The sequence below is a fragment of the Chiloscyllium plagiosum genome, unplaced genomic scaffold (genome assembly GCF_037043375.1).
Source record: "Chiloscyllium plagiosum isolate Xiang-an unplaced genomic scaffold, Cpla_swu_hap1 HiC_scaffold_42, whole genome shotgun sequence".
Taxonomy (NCBI): Eukaryota; Metazoa; Chordata; class Chondrichthyes; order Orectolobiformes; family Hemiscylliidae; genus Chiloscyllium; species Chiloscyllium plagiosum.
The window spans coordinates 21741530-21760449 of record NW_028270180.1 but is presented as its reverse complement, the minus strand read 5'-3'; the positions used below and the strand labels follow the sequence as shown (position 1 = coordinate 21760449).

The 18920-nt window shown below is 44.0% G+C and overlaps 1 protein-coding gene across 1 annotated transcript in view; it reads right to left on the bottom strand.

The window, feature by feature from the left end:
• The window catches only part of slc28a1 (solute carrier family 28 member 1), a 113307-nt gene extending 96319 nt beyond the window's left edge, over positions 1-16988 (bottom strand). The window contains exon 1 of the mRNA XM_087982232.1: positions 16845-16988. The gene's annotated coding sequence lies outside the window, so the exon portion shown is untranslated. The remainder of the gene's footprint in view (positions 1-16844) is intronic.
• Between the last annotated feature and the right edge of the window lie 1932 nt (positions 16989-18920).

Below are 18920 nucleotides of genomic sequence, written 5' to 3'. Positions count from 1 at the left end.
TGTTTCCATGCTGTACCTCTCTATGACTCTGTGACAGCTGAGAGACTTTTAATTTGAGGGTAGGAATCGTGTTTGAAGAACCATTGGGGCTATAGATGAGTCAGTGACCTGTGTAATTATACCAGAGTTTGCCAGGAAAGGATGGAACACGCAAACACAAGAATATGTCATCAGGTAAGTCCAGAGAGTATGAGATGATAAACTGACAGAGTTAAAGACGCTGTATCTGAATAAGTGTATCATTTGCAGCAAAGTGGACCAACTTTCAGTACAGAGCAAAATAAATATATAGCTGATGGAGATCACCAAGTGATAGTAGCAGGGTGACCAATGCTGGTGTCTGAGTAATAAAGGTTATTTCACTTTTTATGAAGTTGGTAAATTTAGGAAAACTGGTGGGTAGCTCTGTTTATTAAGGATGCCATCAGTACAGTAGTGACAGAAGATCTTAGTTTGAAAGAGCAAGATGTAGAATCAATTTGGGTAGAGATAAGAAATAAGTTTGATGTTGGTTGTGGAAGGTATTTATAGTTCCTTTCTCAAACAGTTGTTAAACTATAGCATAGAGCATAATTAGATTATGGTCAGAATATACATTTCAAATTAATTATTTATTTGGTGAGTCATATTGGTAAAGATAACTTGAAAATGAACTTATAGAGCAATAAAAATCCAGCTGTAATTATGGATGACTATAATTTGCAGTTAGTTTGGGCAAATCGAATCAATGTCACAGAAAAGGAAATCCCAGAGTGTATAAAAGATGATTTTCTGGATCAGTACATCGCAGAACCAGTGAAGAGGCCATCATTGAGTGGGTATCGTGGAATAAGAACCTTTGGCAATCCAGCTGTGCGAACCCCTGTGGGGAGGAGTGACCATATTATGGCAGACCTCTTCATTAAAATGGAGCTGATTTTGAGGCTAGGGTCCTGAATCCAAATAAAGAACAGTTGATTCTGATATGGTGTGTGAGTTCCATTCTCGTACAATCTCACCTTATAAGAAATCATGCAATAGCCAAGTCGGTTAAACTAATGGGGCCAGAATCGCGTTATAGCCAATACAGGTAAGGAAAGTTTGCATTTTACAAATAACAGTCTAAATTCTTCAATCGCGTTAAGGCTGATTTGCATTGAAGAAACACACGTTATAGCAGAGACGTCTGTATGAGGCATGAGCTGGTTTTGGTAGATTGGGGAACGGTGATGGCAGATAAGACAATGGCAATTGAAAGAGTAAATGGAGGAACTGCAACTATTGTTTCAACACACTGCTATGTTCCCATGTCAACATTTCTGGCTCAGGCCTTCTGCAGTTCTCCAGTCAGGCTCAACACAAGCAGGAGCAGCACTTCATCTTACACTCTGGGATCCTACAGCCTTCATGGCCCAACATCGAGTTTAACAATTTTATCACATGGATACCTCCCTCCTTATCTATTAACCCCCACCTCCCAAACCCCAGGTCACTCTATAAAATAGGTTGTTTTCACCAGAGCCAACCCTTCGCTAACTCCTCATAGCCCCGAGTCCCACCATCCAGCTTCTCTTTTTCCCTGGCTTATTATCAACAATCAATTTGTCTTCCTGCCCTTTCCTTTCGCTGGAATTCCTCTCCACCTATCATTCACTCCTTCAGCCAAAGCACAACCACCACCCTGCCATCAGCATAAATGCTATTTGTACTGAGATGCTGTCAGTTCTGAAGAAGGCCCACTGTATTCAGCACATTAACTCTGTTTTCTCTCCGCAGATGCTGCCAGACCTGCTGTGTCTGGGGCTTTTTTTTTGTTTCCGATTTCTAGCATCCGTAATTCTTTGTTGTAAATTATTTGTTCAGTCTTGCCTGGTCCAAAAAATAAAAAGAGGAAAGGAGGCCCAACCATTGGCTAACAAGGGAAATAAAGGGTCATACTGGATTCGAGAAAGTGGGATGCACACTGGCCAAAAAAAGCAGCAGACCTGAGGATTGGGAACAAAAGAGGGCAACGGGATTACTTATGAAGGAGAAAACAGAATGGAAGAGTAAGCTTGTGAGGAATATAGAAACTGACTGTAAAAGCTTCTCGTGAAGAGATAAAGATTACTGTAAACAAATGTAGGTCCCTTACAGTCGGAAACAGGGACAGTTATAATGGGAATAAAGAGATGGCAAACTAATTAATATTTGCAACAAAGGTAAATCAGACTGATTCCTGGGATGTAAGAAGAGAAACTGATTCAGTTAGGACTGTATTCACTGGACGAAAGTGAGGCCTGCAGATGTTGGAGATCAGAGTCAAGATTAGAGTGGTGCTGGAAAAGCACAGCAGGTCAGGCAGCACCCGAGGGGCAGGAACATCGATGTTTCAGCCAGGAGACCCTCAGTCCTGATGCTGCTTGGATACTGCCTGACCTGCTGTGCTTTTCCAGCACCTCTCTAATCTTGACTGTATTCACTGGAGTTTAGAAGAGAGGAATGATCTAGAAACCCATAAAAAAAGATCTGACGGGATTAAAGAGGGTCAATGCAGGAAGGATGTTCCTGATGCTGGGGGAGCCCAGAACCAGGGATATGAGGACTGAGGTAAGACTGGCCTTCACCCAGAGAGTGGGGAGCCTGTGGAATTCTCTGCCACTGAAGGCGGTTGAGGCAAAAACATTGAATATTTTCAAGGTGTTTGATTTAGTTCTTCGGGCTAAAGGGATCAAAGGGTATGGGGAGAAAACAGGGGCTAGGTGCTGAGTTGGATGATCAGCCATGATGGTCTTGAATGATGGAATGAACTTGAAGGGCTGAATGGCCCGCTCTTGCTCCTATTTCCTGTGTTTCTCTGTCGGCAGGACAACTTCTAAGAGCAGCACCATCTACTGCCAACTAGGGAGCAGGTTATTTTGGATCTGGTAATGAGCCAAGAGGCCGAATTAATCAACAAGCTCATGGCAAATTAGGTGACAGTGATCATAACATGATAGAATTTCTCTGTCACCTTGTTGGGAAGAGGTGCGGGGCTGACACTGGTTTTTAAAAATTGAGGAAAGGTACTTCTTAGGGTATGAAGGTTAAGCTAGCTAAAACAAGCAGGAAAACCAGGTTCAAAGTTGGAACAGTGGAGAGGCAATAGCTGAGTTTTAAGGATATATTTAATAATTCTGAACAAAGATTTGTAGCAGTCTGAAGGGAAGACCCTTTGAGAAGCAAGCATCACGCAGAACTAAATAAAGAAGTTAAGAAGAATACCAGGTTGAAAGAAATATTGTGCAGTGGTAGATTAGAAGATTGATCAGATTAAAAACAAACAGCAAAGATGAACTAAAAACAAATTAGGGCCACCAGTAGAACATGAGAGAAGGCTAGATAATCATATTAAATCCGATTGCAAGAGTTTCTACAAGTAATGACAGAGGGAAAGGGTAACTAAACCCGAAGAAGTGTCCCTGGACCCAAAATGTTCTCTCTTCATAGATGCTGCCAGACCTGCTGAATTTCTGTTTTTTGTAACTAATTCTAATATTGATCCTCTTGAGAATGAGACTGGTAAATTCTTGAAGGAAAACGAGGACTTGGCAAAGGTGTTGGATAGATATTTTGTGTCTGTGTTTACTATTGGAAAACTTTCAAAAGACACTTGATAATCAAGAGGTGAAAAGGACAGAGGCATTGAACAAATTACCATCGCCATCGTCAGGAAATCCATGAGACCTAAAGGCTGCATCTTGGGGTCTGACTAGAAATGGCTGTAGTGATAGGAGAGGAAATGGTCATTATTAGATTAGATTCCCTACAGTGTGGAAACAGGCCCTTCGGCCCACACCGACCCTCCGAAGAGTAACTCACCCAGACGCATTTCCCTCTGACTAATGCACCGAACACTATCGGCAATTTAGCTTGGCCAATTCACCTGGCCTGCACATCTTTGGACTATAGGAGGAAACTGGAGCACACGGAGGAAACCCGCGTAGACATGGGGAGAATGCGTAAACTCCACACAGTGGCCCGAGGCAGGAATTGAACCCGTGTCCCTGGTGCTGTGAGGCAGCAGAGCTAACCACTGAGCCACCGTGCCTGTCTGTGTTGAGTTTACACTTTCTCCCTGTGTCTGCGTGGATTTCCTCCCACAGTCCAAAGATGTTTCAATAAGAAAAGGGATTAAGATGATTCAGTAAGAACAGAGAAAATGGTAAAAGAGGGGGAAGTGTGGAATTGTTTATCAACAATAGTACTACAGCAGCTGAGTTAACGTTTGAGGACTCATCCACTGAGGTAGTTTGGGCTGAGGTTAGAAACAGGAAAGGAAAGGAGAGGTCACACTGTTGGGAGTTTTCTATCGGCCTCCGAACAGTTCCAGGGATGTAGAGGAAAAGATAGCAAAGATGATTCTCGATAGGAATGAGAGTAACAGAGTAGTTGAAATGGGGGCCTTTAACTTCCCCAATATTGACTAGGAATGCTATAGTTCAAGTAGTTTAGATGGGTCAGTTTTTGTTCAATGTGTGCAGGAGGGTTTTCGGACACAGTATGTATACAGGCCAACAAGGGGCGACGCCATATTGGATCTGGTACTGGGGAATGAACCTGGCCAGGCATTAGATTTAGAAGTAGGTGAGCACTTTGGTTATGTTTACAATAGCAATGGGCAGGGATAGGTATATACCGCAGGGAAAGAGATATAACTGGGGGATAGGCAATTATGATGCGATTAGGCAAGATTTAGGATGCATAGGATGGGGAAGGAAACTGCAGGGGATGGACACTCTTGAAATGTAGAGCTTATTCAAGAAACAGCTACTGTGGGTCCTTGATAAGTATATACCTATCAGGCAGGGAGGTAGTTGTTGAGAAAGGGAGTGATGGTTGACTAAAGAAGTTGAAGCTCTTGTCAAGAGGAAGAAGAAGGCTTCTGTGAGCGTGAAGGCTCAATTAGGGGACTTGAGAGTTACAAGTTAGCCAGAAAAGATCGAAAGAGAGGGCTAAGAAGAGCCAGGAAGGGACAATGAGAAGTTGTTGGCGGATAGGATCAAGGAAACCTCTAAGGCTTTCTATCAGTACATCAGGAAGAAAATAATGACTGGAGTAAGATTAGGGCCAATCAAAGATAGTAGTGGAAAGATGTGTGTGGAATCTGAGGACATAAGGGAAGCGCTTAATGAATACTTTTCGTCAGTATTCACATTGGAAAAGGGCAATGTTAGTGAAAATACGGTGATACAGGCTAAAGATTAGATAGAATTGCGGTTGACAAAGAGGAGGTTTTAGCAATTTTAGATGATCTGAAAATAGATAAGACCCTTGGGCCGGATGGGAGTGCTCCTCAGATTCTCTGGGAAGCCAGGGAGGTGATTGCAGAGCCTTTGGCTTTGATCTTTATGTAATTGTTGTCGACAGGAATAATGCCAGAAGACTGGACGATAGTCAGGACAATCTTGGTAATTATAGGCCAGTGAGCCTTACTTTGGTTGGGAGTAAGGTTTAGGCAAAGGTTATAAGAGATAGGATTTATAATCATCTGGAAAGGAATAATTTGATAGTCAACACAGTTTTGTGAAGGGTAGGTCGTGCCTCACAAGCCTCATTGAGTTCTTTGAGAAGGTCACAAAATAGGTGGATGAAGGTAAAGCAGTTGATGTGGTGTATATGGACTTCAGTAAGGTGTTGGATAAGTTTCCACATGGTAGGCTATTACACAAAATATGGAGTTTCGGGATTGAAGGTGAGTTAGCGATTTGGATCAGAAATTGGCTAGCTGAAAGAAGACAGAGGGCGGTAGTTGATGGGAAATGTTCATCCTGGAGCTCAGTTACCAGTGGTGTACCGCAAGGATCTGTTTTGGGGCCACTGCTGTTTGTCATTTTTATAAATGATCTGGAGGTGGGCATGGAAGGATGGGTTAGTAAATTTGCTTAAGACAGTAAAATCAACAGAGTTGGGGATAGTGCCAAAGGATGTTGTGGGTTACAGAGGAGCGTAGGTAAGATGCAGAACTGGGCGGAGAAATGGCAAATGGAGTTTAATGCAGAAAAGTGTGAGGTAGTTCACTTCAGAAGAAATAACAGAGTGCAGAATACTGGGCTAATGGTAAAATTCTTGACAGTGTTGATGAAAAGAGAGATCTTGGTGTCCAGGTGCATAAATCCCTGAAAGTTGCCAACCAAGCTGATAGGGTTGTTAAGAAGGCATATGGTGTGTTGGCGTTTATTGGTTAGGGGGATTGAGTTTTGGAGCCACGAGGTCATGCTTCAGCTGTACAAGACACTGGTAAGGCCACACCTGGAGTATTGCGTGCAGTTCTGGTCACCGCATTATAGGAAGGATGTGGAAGCTTTGGAAAGGGTTCAGAGGAGATTGACTGGGATGTTGCCTGGTATGGAGGGATAGTCTTACGATGAAAGGCTGAGGGAACTGAGGCTGTTTTCGTTGGAGAGAAGAAGGTTGAGAGGTGACTTAAATCAAAACGTATAAGATAATCAGATGGTGAAGGCTAACACGAAGGGACACAGCTTTAAATTGAGGGGTGATAGATTTAGGTCAGATATCAGGGGTAGTTTCTTTACTCAGAGAGTGGTAGGGGCGTAGAACTGCTTGCCACAACAGTAGTTGACTCGCCAGCATTAAGGGCATTGGACAATCATATGGATAATAATGGAATGATGTAGGTTAGATGGGCATCAGATTAACTTCACAGAGTGGTGCAACATTGAGGCTGTACTGCGCTGTAACGTTCTATGTTCTATGTTCTATGTGCAGGTCAGGGTGAATTGGCCATGCTAAATTGCCCAGAGTGTTCAGGGATATGCAGGCTAGATGAATCAGCCATGGCAAATACAGAGTTACAGGGATGGGTAGAATGCTGTTTGGAGGGTCAGTATGAACTCGATGGCCAAATGGCCTGCTTCCAGACCAGACGAATTTGGTGATTTGCATGGAGAGGCTCGGTGACCTGGGGCAGATAGCAGACTGTAAGATGTTTCACTATCCCCTCAGCATCAAGCCAGATGTGACAGGGTTTACCACCACAGACACCTTCACAACCACTGGCAATGCCATCCTTGATTACAGCTACCCCCAGAATCGGGGAGGAGGTTGGTCCCTTGCCACCTTCACGATGTTGGTCCCTCTGAGAGCTCATCCCTCTCTTGTGGCCTCGCTCCTGGTCTTGTTGTGTCTGATGCCTGGATGTCAGGAGAACTGTCCTTCAGCCCCTGTAACACAGCCCTGTGTCGACTATTACGGCTGCACAGAACTGTAGAACACACCAAATGCTTCACCAGTGATAGCATCAGCTGCTCAAAATCAATCAGCTCAAAACTAACGGCCCCTTTAACCCTCACAGTGATCTGTCTAACTGGTAAGTGGGTGTTAGCTGGTGCATTCAGCTCCAGGACCGAGGCCATGAATGAGTGACAAGCTCCCACAGGGACTGTCATAGTTAAGGTGTTCACCCAGGGATACAACGATTGACACCATCATTTGTCTGTTCAGTATGATTCCATCAGTCGGTCACTGTATGTATACCGAACATTTTAATGGCTTTGGTTTCTCATTCCTGAAGAAGGGCCTGTGCCCGAAACGTCGAATCTCCTGTTCCCTGGATGCTGCCTGACCTGCTGTGCTGTTCCAGCAATAAAGTTTCAACTTCTGTCATAACATGCACTACAACTATCCACATTCACAGCTATCCATATTCAGAGCTATCTGCATTCACAACTACCCACATTCACAGCTGTCCGTATGCAAAGTTAACCACATTTGGTTATCCATATTCAGAGCTACCTGCATTCACAACTACCTGCGTTCTCAGCTATCTGTATTCACAGCTATCTTCATCACAGGAAACTGCATTTTCATTGGAATTAGGAGCAGAATTATCCCATTTGGCCCATTGAGCGTAATGCACTTTTCAATAATGTCTTGGCTTTCCTGAGGGTTTTCATAATTCCATTGCTTGCCTGTACCCCATAAGCTTTTGATTCCTTTGTTAATCAGAGCTCTGATCTAACTCTGCCTTCCATATATTTAATTAGTCTCTGGAAAAGAGAATTCCAAAATCCTATGACCCTCTCACGGAGAAATTCCTCCTCAGCTCCATCACAGATAGTCGACTCCACATTTTAACAATGGCCCTATTTTTGTCTGGCCTCATATAGTGAACCATCCTCTCAGCATCCATCCTGTTAAAGCCCTTCCGAATCTTATCTGTATCAATAAGATCACTGAAATAATTGCACCAGTCTCCAGTCACTAAGTCATCTTTTATTTACATGTGCACATTACCCTGGCTGTGACCAGCCAACTCGGAGTCAGTCCCTACATTCAGGAGACGGTCTGAATCTCCGGTTGAACCCTGTCAGCCAGGGCTCTGGATTGGCTCAGGTTAAGGATTTCAAAGGCAATAAGATCCCCTTTGTGTCACAAAGCTGGTCTTTTTTTTCCCTACAAACTATTTCCTGGCTCAAGGTTACTCCGTCCTTGATTTTTTTCAGAGGGGTAATAAGCCAGGCCGGGCTCCGATCAGACTGGTTTGGTACAGAAATGAAAAGGATTTTGAGAGGCCTTTTGCATATATGTAAACAGGTGAGACTTCAAGCCAAAGTGGTCACGTTTTAGAAGTGATCTGTATAATCAAAGGGGAGTGGTCGGCTCTCGAGCTGAGCTGAGCAGTTTAGTTCAGTCCGGAACTGGTTGGGAGTTGGACAGTGAACTGTATGGAAACTCTCTCTCTCTCTCTCTTCTAACTTCAACCTGTAAGCATGTGTTCCATTTATACTGGTTTTTAAAGTGATTTGCTTATTGGGACTGTTGTGTATATTCGGAACAGCATAATTAAGTCTAGTTTGGTCAGACTGTGTTCTTGTGTGTTTCATTGTGTAGTTTTGGGAATAAATCTTTTGTCTATTTTAAACCTGATAGTCAACCTCGCTAACTTAATCTGGGTAATTTTCACCGCACACTTAATGAAGGAAGTTACAAAGTTGTGGTCTGGGCTACCTGCTTAGGAATGTTTTGAGTGGTCTGGCCCAGCCCATAACAGATTGGGGGCTCTTTGCGGGATTTTAAACAGTGAATGGTAGGTGCTTGTGTCTTTATTTTGGGTGTTGGTATGGGTGGGTAGACAAAGCTTGGAATAGTAATGGCTCTTTCAGTCGCCAAAAGTTTCCTGGATGTGGATGCAGTAACTTCAGATGTTTTACAACAAGTGAATAAGACCAAGCTGCAGGAATTAGCAGAGAAGCTGGAATTGGTCCTGCCTGCTTCTGTGAGGAAACGAGAGATAGTTACAGCAGTAGCTCAGCATTTACACTTGCTGGAGGAACCATCAGAATCTGTAGAGATGGCAAGAGGTCAATTGCAAATGAAGCAGCTTGAGTTAGAGGTGAGAGATAAGAGAGAGCAGCAGAACAGAGAGGGGAAAAGAGAGAGCAGCAGAAAGAAAAAAGCGAGAGCTTTTGAACTTCAAAAACTGACACTTAAAAGGGAAGATCAGCTTAAAAGGCTGGAGATAAAGGCTGAGGGAAAGCTCAGTGAGGAAATAATGTGTACTCATGTAGAAGAGCAGACAGTTAAAACAGCAAGGTTAGCAGCTGACGTGACTGATGATTATGAGCTGGTCCATAAAACTCGGTTTGGCTTCCAAAATCAATTTCAATCCAAGAAGGATAGAAATTGGGGCAAAGAGAAATCCTCACGTGGAAAAGGGAAAGGTAGATCTCAGTGAAGATCATAAGGATAACTTACCAGAGGGTAAAAAAGGAACCCTTGAGGGGACAAAGAATTAAAAAGCTCAGGTGTTTTCATTGTAATAAAGTGGGCCACACGGAATCACAGTATTGGTGGGCTAGGAGAAAGCCAGATGTAGGAAAACCAGACAAGCCCAGAAGTTTTGTTGGACTAGTAATAAAAAGAACAAGGGAAGTTAGACAACTGCCTCAGAGTGTACAAGGTGATCAGCAGTTGATTAAGGAGGAAATGCCAGATCTGCTTAAAAAATATACATGCAAGGGTAAAGTTTATTCACATAGGCCAGGAGTAGTAGGTAAGGAGGTTACAATATTAAGGGACACAGGATCCTCTCAGTCTGTAGTGCTGAAGGATGAGGAGAAATGTACTCCTGAGGGACTATTGCCAGAAAAGGTGCTGGTAACAGGAATTCATGGTGAGACAAAAAGTGCTCAATTATGTAAAGTGAGACTAGATAGTCCAGAAAAGAGTGGAGAATTTGTGGTAGGAGTACTGGACAAACTCTCAGCTCCAGGAATACAGTTTGTCCTTGCAAATGATTCACTGGGAGGCATGCTGCCAACTCTAGTTGAAAAACAAGTGGAGACGCAGGCAACTGAAGACATGGAGAATGTTTATCCAGGAATTTTTCCTCATTGTGTGATCACAAGAGTACTGAGGCATAAGCTGAAGCAGGAGATAAGGAAGCTAACATAGTGTTATCCGAGACCTTTTTTGATTAGATAAGTGGAACAGAGAAGGAGCAAATGGATAAACATGCAAATATCTTTAGCCCTGCTAAGCTGATTGAGTTACAGCAGAAAGGTAAGGAGTTAAAACAGTTATATCAACATGTATTGACAGAGAAGGAGAGTGAATGCATTCCTGTTTGTTATTACTTAGCGAATAATGGCTTAATGAGGAAATGGAAACCATCACACATTCAAGCAGATGAGAAATGGGCAGAGATTCATCAAATTGTTTTGCCAGTAGGGTATAGAAAGGAGTTGCTGTGAGTAGCACATGAGCTACCATTTGGAGGTCATTTAGGGGTGAGGAAAGTGTCAGTTTTTGAAGTTCAAAACTCTTGCTAAAATACAAAGACATTTTTACTGGCCTGAACTACACAAAGATGTGTCATACATGTCAGCTAATCGGAAAACCACAGGCAGTAATAAAGCCGGCACCTTTAATACCTATTCCAGCATTTGAGGAACCTTTCACAAGAGTCTTGATTGATTGCGTAGGTCCCCCACCCCAACAAAAAGTGGGAATGAATATTTATTAACAATAATGGATGTGTCGACTAGATTTCCAGAGGCAATCCCATTACACAACATGACAGCTAAAGGGATTGTAGAAGATTTACTTAAATCTTTTACTAGATACGGAATGCCAATGGATCAAGGATCAAACTTCACATCCAACTATTCAAAGAGGTTCTGGATAACTTGGGAATAAAGCAATTCAAATCTACTGCATGCCATCCAGAATCACAGGGAGCACTAGATAGATGGCATCAAACACTAAAGAGCATGTTAAGGGCTTATGGCCAGGATTATCCAGGTGATTGGGATAAGGGAATTCCATTTGTATATTTTGCGATCAGCGATGCACCAAATGAATCGACCAAATTCAGTTGATTTGAATTAGTTTTTGGGCATGAAGTAAAAGGACTATTCAAATTGATTAAGGAGAAATTAATAAGTCAGAATCCAGAGACCATGTATCTGGGCTATGTGTCCAATTTTGGAGAATGATTAAATAGAGCTGGAGAGTTGGCTAGACAGCATTTAAATGTATCACAACATACAATGAAACAGGAAGCAGATAAGAAATCACAAGTTTGCAATTTTGCAATTGGGCATAAGGTATTGGTGTTACTTCCAGTAACAGGAGAACCTTTAAAGGCCAGGTTTAATGGACCTTATCAAATTGAGAGGAAATTGAGTGAGGTGAACTACTTGATAAGGGATCAGACAGGAAGAAATCTCACAGAGCGTGTCATGTGAACATGCTCAAAAGGTATTTTGACAGGGAAGGAAAGCAAGAGGAGAAGGTGTTAATGATTACAGCACAGAAGGAAGAACCACGTTCAGAGGATTCTGAATTGGACATTCCTCAAAACAAATTGGACAATGAGGAAGTTGTTAAAAATTGGGATAAATTATTGAGTTACCTTCCAGAAGAAAATCGAAATGACCTGAAAGAGTTATTACAACCACATGGGGAGATATACGGAAATAAATTGGAAGTGCTAATTGTGCATGATGTAGATATGGGAGATTCTGTTCCAAATAAACAACATCCTTAAACCTGGCAGTCAACCTTGCTAAATAAATCCGGATAATTTTTATTGTACACTTAATGAAACAAATTGCAAAGTTATGGTCTGGGCTGCCTGCTTAAGAATGTCTTGAGTGGTCTGGCCTAGTCCATAACTTTCAAGTTTCACAACATCCTTCCAATAGGAAGGAGACCAGAACAATATTCCAACAGTGGCCTAACCAATGTCCTGTACAGCCGCAACATGACCTCCCAATTCCTGTACTCAATACTCTGACCAATAAAGGAAAGTATACCAAACGCCTTCTTCACTATCCTACCGACCTATGACTCCACTTTCAAGGAGCTATGAACTCCAAGGTCTCTTTGTTCAGCAACACTCCCCAGGACCTTACCATTAACTGTATAATTTTGCTCTGATTTGCCTTTCCACAATGTAGCACCTCACAATTATCTATATTCAACTCCATCTGCCACTCCTTGGCCCATCTGATCAAGATCCCATTATAATCTGAGGTAACCTTCTTCGCTGTCCACTACACCTCCAATTTTGGTGTCATATGCACACTTACTAACTGTACCTCTTATGTTCACATCCAAATCATTTATATAAATGACAAAAAATAGTGGACCCAACATCGACCCTTGTGACACACTATTGGTCACAGGTCTCAAGTTTCAATAGCAATCTTCCACCACCACCTTCCATCTTCTACCTTCGAGCCAGTTCTATATCCAAATGGCTAGTTCTCCTTGCTTTAATTTAACCTTGCTAACCAGTCGACCATGCGGAAACTTGTCGAACGCCTTACTGAAGTTCATATAGAGCACACCCACTGCTCTGCCCTCATCAATCTCTTCATTACTTCTCCAAAAAGACTCAATCAAGTTAGTGAGATATGATTTCCCACACATATGATTTATCTTTCCAAATACTCGTAAATTCCGTCCCTCAGGATTCCTTCCAACAACTTGCCCACCACTGACATCAGGCTTACTGGTCTCTAGTTCCCTGGCTTTTCATACCATCTTTCTTAAATAGTGGTACCATGTTAGCCAACCTCCAGTCTCTTGGAATGGCATTTTTATTTTGATTAGATTAGATTACCCACATCGTGAAAACAGGCCCTCCGGCCCAACACGTCCACAACGACCTGCCGAAGTGCAAGCCACCCAGACCCAATCCCCTACATTTACCCTTTCACCTAACACACTATGGACAATTTAGCATTGCCAATTCACCTAACCTGCACATTTTTGGACTGTGGGAAGAAACCGGAGCACCTGGAGGAAACCCACACAGACACGGGGAGAATGTGCAAACTCCACACAGAGAGTCGCTTGAGGCGGGAATTGAACCCGGGTCTCTGGTGCTGTGAGGCAACAGTGCTAACCACTGTGCCACCGTGCCACCCACATGCCACTGTGCCACCTACATTCAGGGAAGCGCATATCCTAAAAGTTAATTTAAAAATTTGGACAGTTGCCCAGACTTTTCAGTCAGGGGCAAATGGCCTTTTAACATCCACCCTGACCCAACTTCTAATAAGGTATTTTTCTATCAATGACAACACCTTCAATCCTCTAAACTCCAGAGACTACAGCACCACTCTACTCAATCTCTTCACGCTGGGCAACTCTCTCATCCCAGGATCCAATCTAGTCTCCATATTGTGAACCCTACCTCAGGAGAGTTTCTGTTAATACAATATGGATAGTATACCTAAGAAGACACCAAAAATATTAGAGATGGCCAATAAATGGTGGCCCAGTGAGGGACGTGCATATCCCAAAAATTAATTTAAAAATTGACCCCCAAAGACTAAATACAATAGTCAGGTGTTGAAGCTGAGGAGATTCTAAGTGCATGTAGAGTCATACTATATTTGACAAACTGAGATTAGCCAGGTTTATTAAACACTGCAAAGAGCCTGATACTTTTGAGCTGTAATACTACGGGACACTACAAGATTATGTTTTACAATGATCCTAAAATAACGCTATTGGGGCTGGTATCCCATCACCAAGTCATCCTTTGTTTACAGGTGGAGAGTCCATGACAGTGATCCATCTCCCTCAGAGCCAGCTCTCAGAGTGAACAGAACCCTGAACAGCCAGGGTTCCCTGATGGGACCAGGTTAACAACCCCAGTCAGGAAACTCATATTGTATGATGTCCACCTGGCTGACCTTGTTATAATCACCATAGACTTAAAGCTTGGATGTTCGAGTTGACCCTTCATTGTGGCCTCACTAATCTGCTGAGTACCTGCTAATTATCTGGTGTGCTCAATATCAGGCAGAACAGCCCCCTTTTTGATGAGTAGGGGGGACTAGATAGTGACAGATGTTCTTTGAAAAGAATCTTTGCGACAACATTTCTGTTAATTCCACAATCGTTTATACTGCCCTGTTGTCCCTTTCTGTGGGCTGGGGAGTGTATATGAAGGCCTTCAGAGTGGGGTTCAAGTCCCAGGTTGAACAATCATTGAATTTTACAGCCATTCAGCCCATCAGGCCTGAGCTAGCTGTTTGAAAGAGCTCTCCAACTTATCCCACTCTCCCTGCGGCTTCCCCATTTAAAGAGTAGGCCATTCAGCCCTGAAGTGAAGTGAAAGGCTGCTACCTCAGTCGGGGTGAAAATCTGGTCATCGGCTGTGAGGTGCTGTCAGTGTTGGTGTGCATAGTGCAGGTTTGGCCTAATCCCCGAACCTGCACCACTCCAGTCACCCGAGCCACCTTTTATTTCATTTGGAGATTGATTGTGGGCTTTGTCTGTACCACGTATAAAGCACTGGACAAAGTGGGGAAGAACAAACCCAATGCTGTCCTCATCCTGATGGCTACCTTTGTGCGCTACTGCATCAAGCTGTGTGCAGACCCTCAGTACGCAAACACCAAGTCTCACTACGTACTGATGTTCTATTTGTCCCCATTGTTACAAAGGATGGGACTGGTCTCATAGTTAGACCATCCTGTATTACCTGTCCTTCATGGAGAAATTTGTGAAGAAAAAGACCTTTGACCACCAGGCCATCAGGAAGTCACCAGCACGTAGAATTCCTGAGACCCCTCGGGAAAAGGTGGGTCCTGTCGGGTGGTTTCCCCAAGCAGAGTGTCAGAGTCTTTTGGCAGAATGCCTCATCACCAGAACTTTCCAACAAGCACCAAGACATTGCTTGGCTGGAGGCGATAACATTCTTCATGTTTGCCCGGACCTGCCACTGCACACTGCCCTCAGAGCAGTGGTGGGGCCAGAGCCTGTCACACAGTTGTGTTACTCCTGGACGCTACAAGATTGTCTTTTACAATGATTTTGAAATAACCCCACAGGGGCTGGTATCCCATCACCAAGTCACCCTTTATTTACAGGTGGAGAGTCCATGACAGTGATCCATCTCCCTCAGAGCCAGCTCTCAGAGTGAACAGAACCCTTAACTCTTCTCTTTCTATCTGTCTGTTCCCCAGGACGCACACTGAGACAGATGACGACTGCGCCTCGAGGACCATAACTCAGTGAAAGACGCTCTTCAGCCGCCCGAAACTGGCTCGATGGCTGGTTCAATTCCTGCACTAACTGAGGTTACCTCGGCGATCCTGCCTTTTCAACCTCTCCCCTCACCCTGAGGTGTGAAAATTGTCCGATTAAAACACCAGCTGTCATCTCTCTCTAATGAGAGAGCAGCCGTCCGGTCCTTATCAGGCAAACCAGCCGTTCAGCCAACTGAGCTAACCAAACACTGATCTACAGCCATTACCCTGTGTCGCACCTGGGCAGATGCCATGAGATGCCAACAGGACACGTACCACCTATTCCACTAAATCCTAACTCTAATCCTAACCCCATTTGGAAGTGTTCAGTCAGTACAATAAAACAATGCAAGAAAAGGAATCTGAATACTCAAGGTTAGTGTGCACTTGATATGTCACAATCAGGTACGTAAAATTGAAAGAGAAAGCAACCTTGCATTTTCATAGCACCTATTACAATTGCCAGATGTCATAAATCCTTTATACCCAGTGAAGGGGAATTGTCGTTGTAAGGGGCGGCATGGTGGCTCAGTGGTTAGCACTGCTGCCTCACAGCCTGTCCCCGGTTCGATCCCAGCCTCGGGCGACCGTCTGTGCGGAGTTTGTACATTCTCCCCGTGTCTGCGTGGGTTTCCTCCCACAGTCCAAAGGTGTGCAGGTCAGAGTGAATTGGCTGTGCTAAATTGCCCCGTAGGGATAGGTGCATTAGTCAGAAGGGGGCTGGGTTACTCTTCGGAGGGTCTGTGTTGGGCCGAAGGGCCTGTTTCCACACTGTAGGGAATCTAATCTAATGTAAATAGAGCATAAAAACAAGGAGGGGTGACAGACCTACACAGAAGAATGGTTCAGCTTCAGATTACATTCAGTCCTTGGGGACGTTCACTTTAGGAAGGATGCAACAGCTTCAGAGATGGCACAAAAATAGCCCTGAGAATGGGTCCAGGTCTGAGGAATCTTCAGCTATTCGAATGGGTAGAGAATTTGGGATTGCTCTCCTTGGTGAGGAGAACATTGAGTAGAGATTTGATTGAGGTGTTTAAAATCAAGAGGGATCTTGCAGAGTAGATATATAGGGAGAAACCATTCCTGATCGAGAGCACAGACATAAGGTAACTAGCGAAATAAAACAAACAAACAAAAGAGATTAAAGAAAATTAATTGACAGTTCTAGTCAGGAATGCTCTGCCTGAGAGGAGGGTGGCAATAAATAAAATTGAGGCTCCAAAAGAGATCATTATTTGAAAGTAAGAAAAAAAGGAAATGACAGGCCAAAGGGATGAAAAGCAGGCATTAGGATCAGGTGAGACACTGTGAGAGAGGGCTAGCACTGACCTGACGGGCAAAATGGTCTCCTGTGCTGTAAGCTTTGTCCGATTCCATGAAGCCACAATGTGGGAACGACAGGATAATCTGTTTGAGATTAATCTACACATTCTAGATTCAGCAATTGCTGATCGGAAGAGCACACAACTTACACAGAAATTACTGCCAAAGGCTTCATTTACTGTTTAATTATTAAACTGAGTTGACTTAGTTTAAACAGAAGCACTTACCAAAGGTTACAAATATCTCTCAGTTTGCAAATGGTAGTGGGTTCCAGAAATAGAACAGCTATTAGAACCTGGACTTCAGTGATGAAGCGTTGCTTATGTTAAACGAACAATGTTCAGTCATTGCACACGCTTATAAAGACAATCAGAGCGCGTTACTAATCAACAAGAGGTTCAAGGTATTTCATGGATAATTAACTTCCTTAATTCCAAGTTGTTTCCTTGGACAGATAGCAGTGGATTACAGGCAAAACTGTAGTTTGTAAAGGACACGCCTTTCAGATCAATGTTAGACCCACAGCACACATTAATTACAAGATGGTTTCTAAATGTCACAATTGTTGACATAGAGTTCTCTAATGTTGCCACTCTTCCTCTGCGGCTTGTAGTGATATTCGTGATGGTGTTGGGGAGAGGTGATGGGGAGCTGTTGGAGAGGTGGGGAGTATCTGGGTTCGCGTCTGGGACAGTTACAGGCTGATGATTGAATCCAATGTGACAAAAGATTTCTGAATCCAATATGGCAGGTGCGAGGATTTGATAGAATAGAGTAGAATCCGTAGAGTGTGGAAACAGGCCATTTGGCACTACAAATCCACACTGACCCTCTGAAGAGCAACCCACCCAGACCCCAACCCCTACCCCATTATTCCACATTTACCTCTGACTAATGCCCCTAACCTATACATCCCTGAACCACTATAGGACAATTTAGCGTGGCCAATTCACTTAACCTGCATATCTTTGGACTGTGGGAGGAAACCGGAGCACCCGGTTTGATGTCTCCCAGTGGGCAGGCAGGTTAAGAGGCATTGGAGGTCAAATCTGAAACAAGAGTTAGGCTCCTTTGCTTGTGACAGCTGAGGCCTCAGGCCTGTTTGATAGCCAGGTGTAAAAGTAGGCCTGGTCAAGTCAGATAAAACTTCAGGAAGGCATTTGGGTGAATTCTCCCCGCTCTGTAGAGATGTGCTGGCAGGTGGGAGGACTTGTAATAAATGGCAGGCAAAGCTATCAGGACGCCTCCCCATGTCAATGTACCACCATCCCAGAGGGAAAAGCCATTAACAACACCAGCCATGCACCCAGACGCATTTCCCTCAATACTATAGGCAATTTAGCATGGCCGACTCACCTGACCTGCACATCTTTGGACTGTGGGAGGAAACCGGAGCACCCGGAGGAAACCCACGCAGACACGAGGAGAACGTGCAAACTCCACACAGTCAGTCGCCTGAGTCGGGAGTTGAACCCGGGTCTTTGGCGCGGTGAGGCAGCAGTGCTAACCACTGAGCCGCCGTGAGAGATATACCCTAGCCCTGCTGACATACTCCATAGATCTCTCTTTTTTCTTCTCTTTTGTGTTTGTTTCTCTCTCCTCTTTCTTCTCTCAGCCTCAGACTCGGCGCAGACCTGATAAGGCGACCTCCTGGTGAAGCATGATGGCCTCTTGATCTGGTGTGATGGCCTTTCAGCTCAGGGTGGTGGCCTTTCAGCTCAGGGTGATGGCCTTTTTGCTCAGTGTGGTGGTCTTTCTGCTCAGTGTGGTGGTCTTTCAGCTCAGGGTGATGGCCTTTTTGCTCAGTGTGGTGGTCATTCTGCTCAGGGTGGTGGCCTTTTTGCTCAGGGTGGTGGCCTTTCTGCTCAGAGTGGTGGTCTTTCTGCTCAGGGTGGTGGTCATTCTGCTCAGAGTGGTGGCCTTTCTGCTCAGAGTGGTGGTCTTTCAGCTCAGTGTGGTGGTCTTACTGCTCAGAGTGGTGGTCTTTCAGCTCAGTGTGGTGGTCTTTCTGCTCAGTTTAGTGGTCTTTCTGCTAGTGTGGTGGTCTTTCAGCTCAGAGTGGTGGTCTTTCTGCTCAGAGTG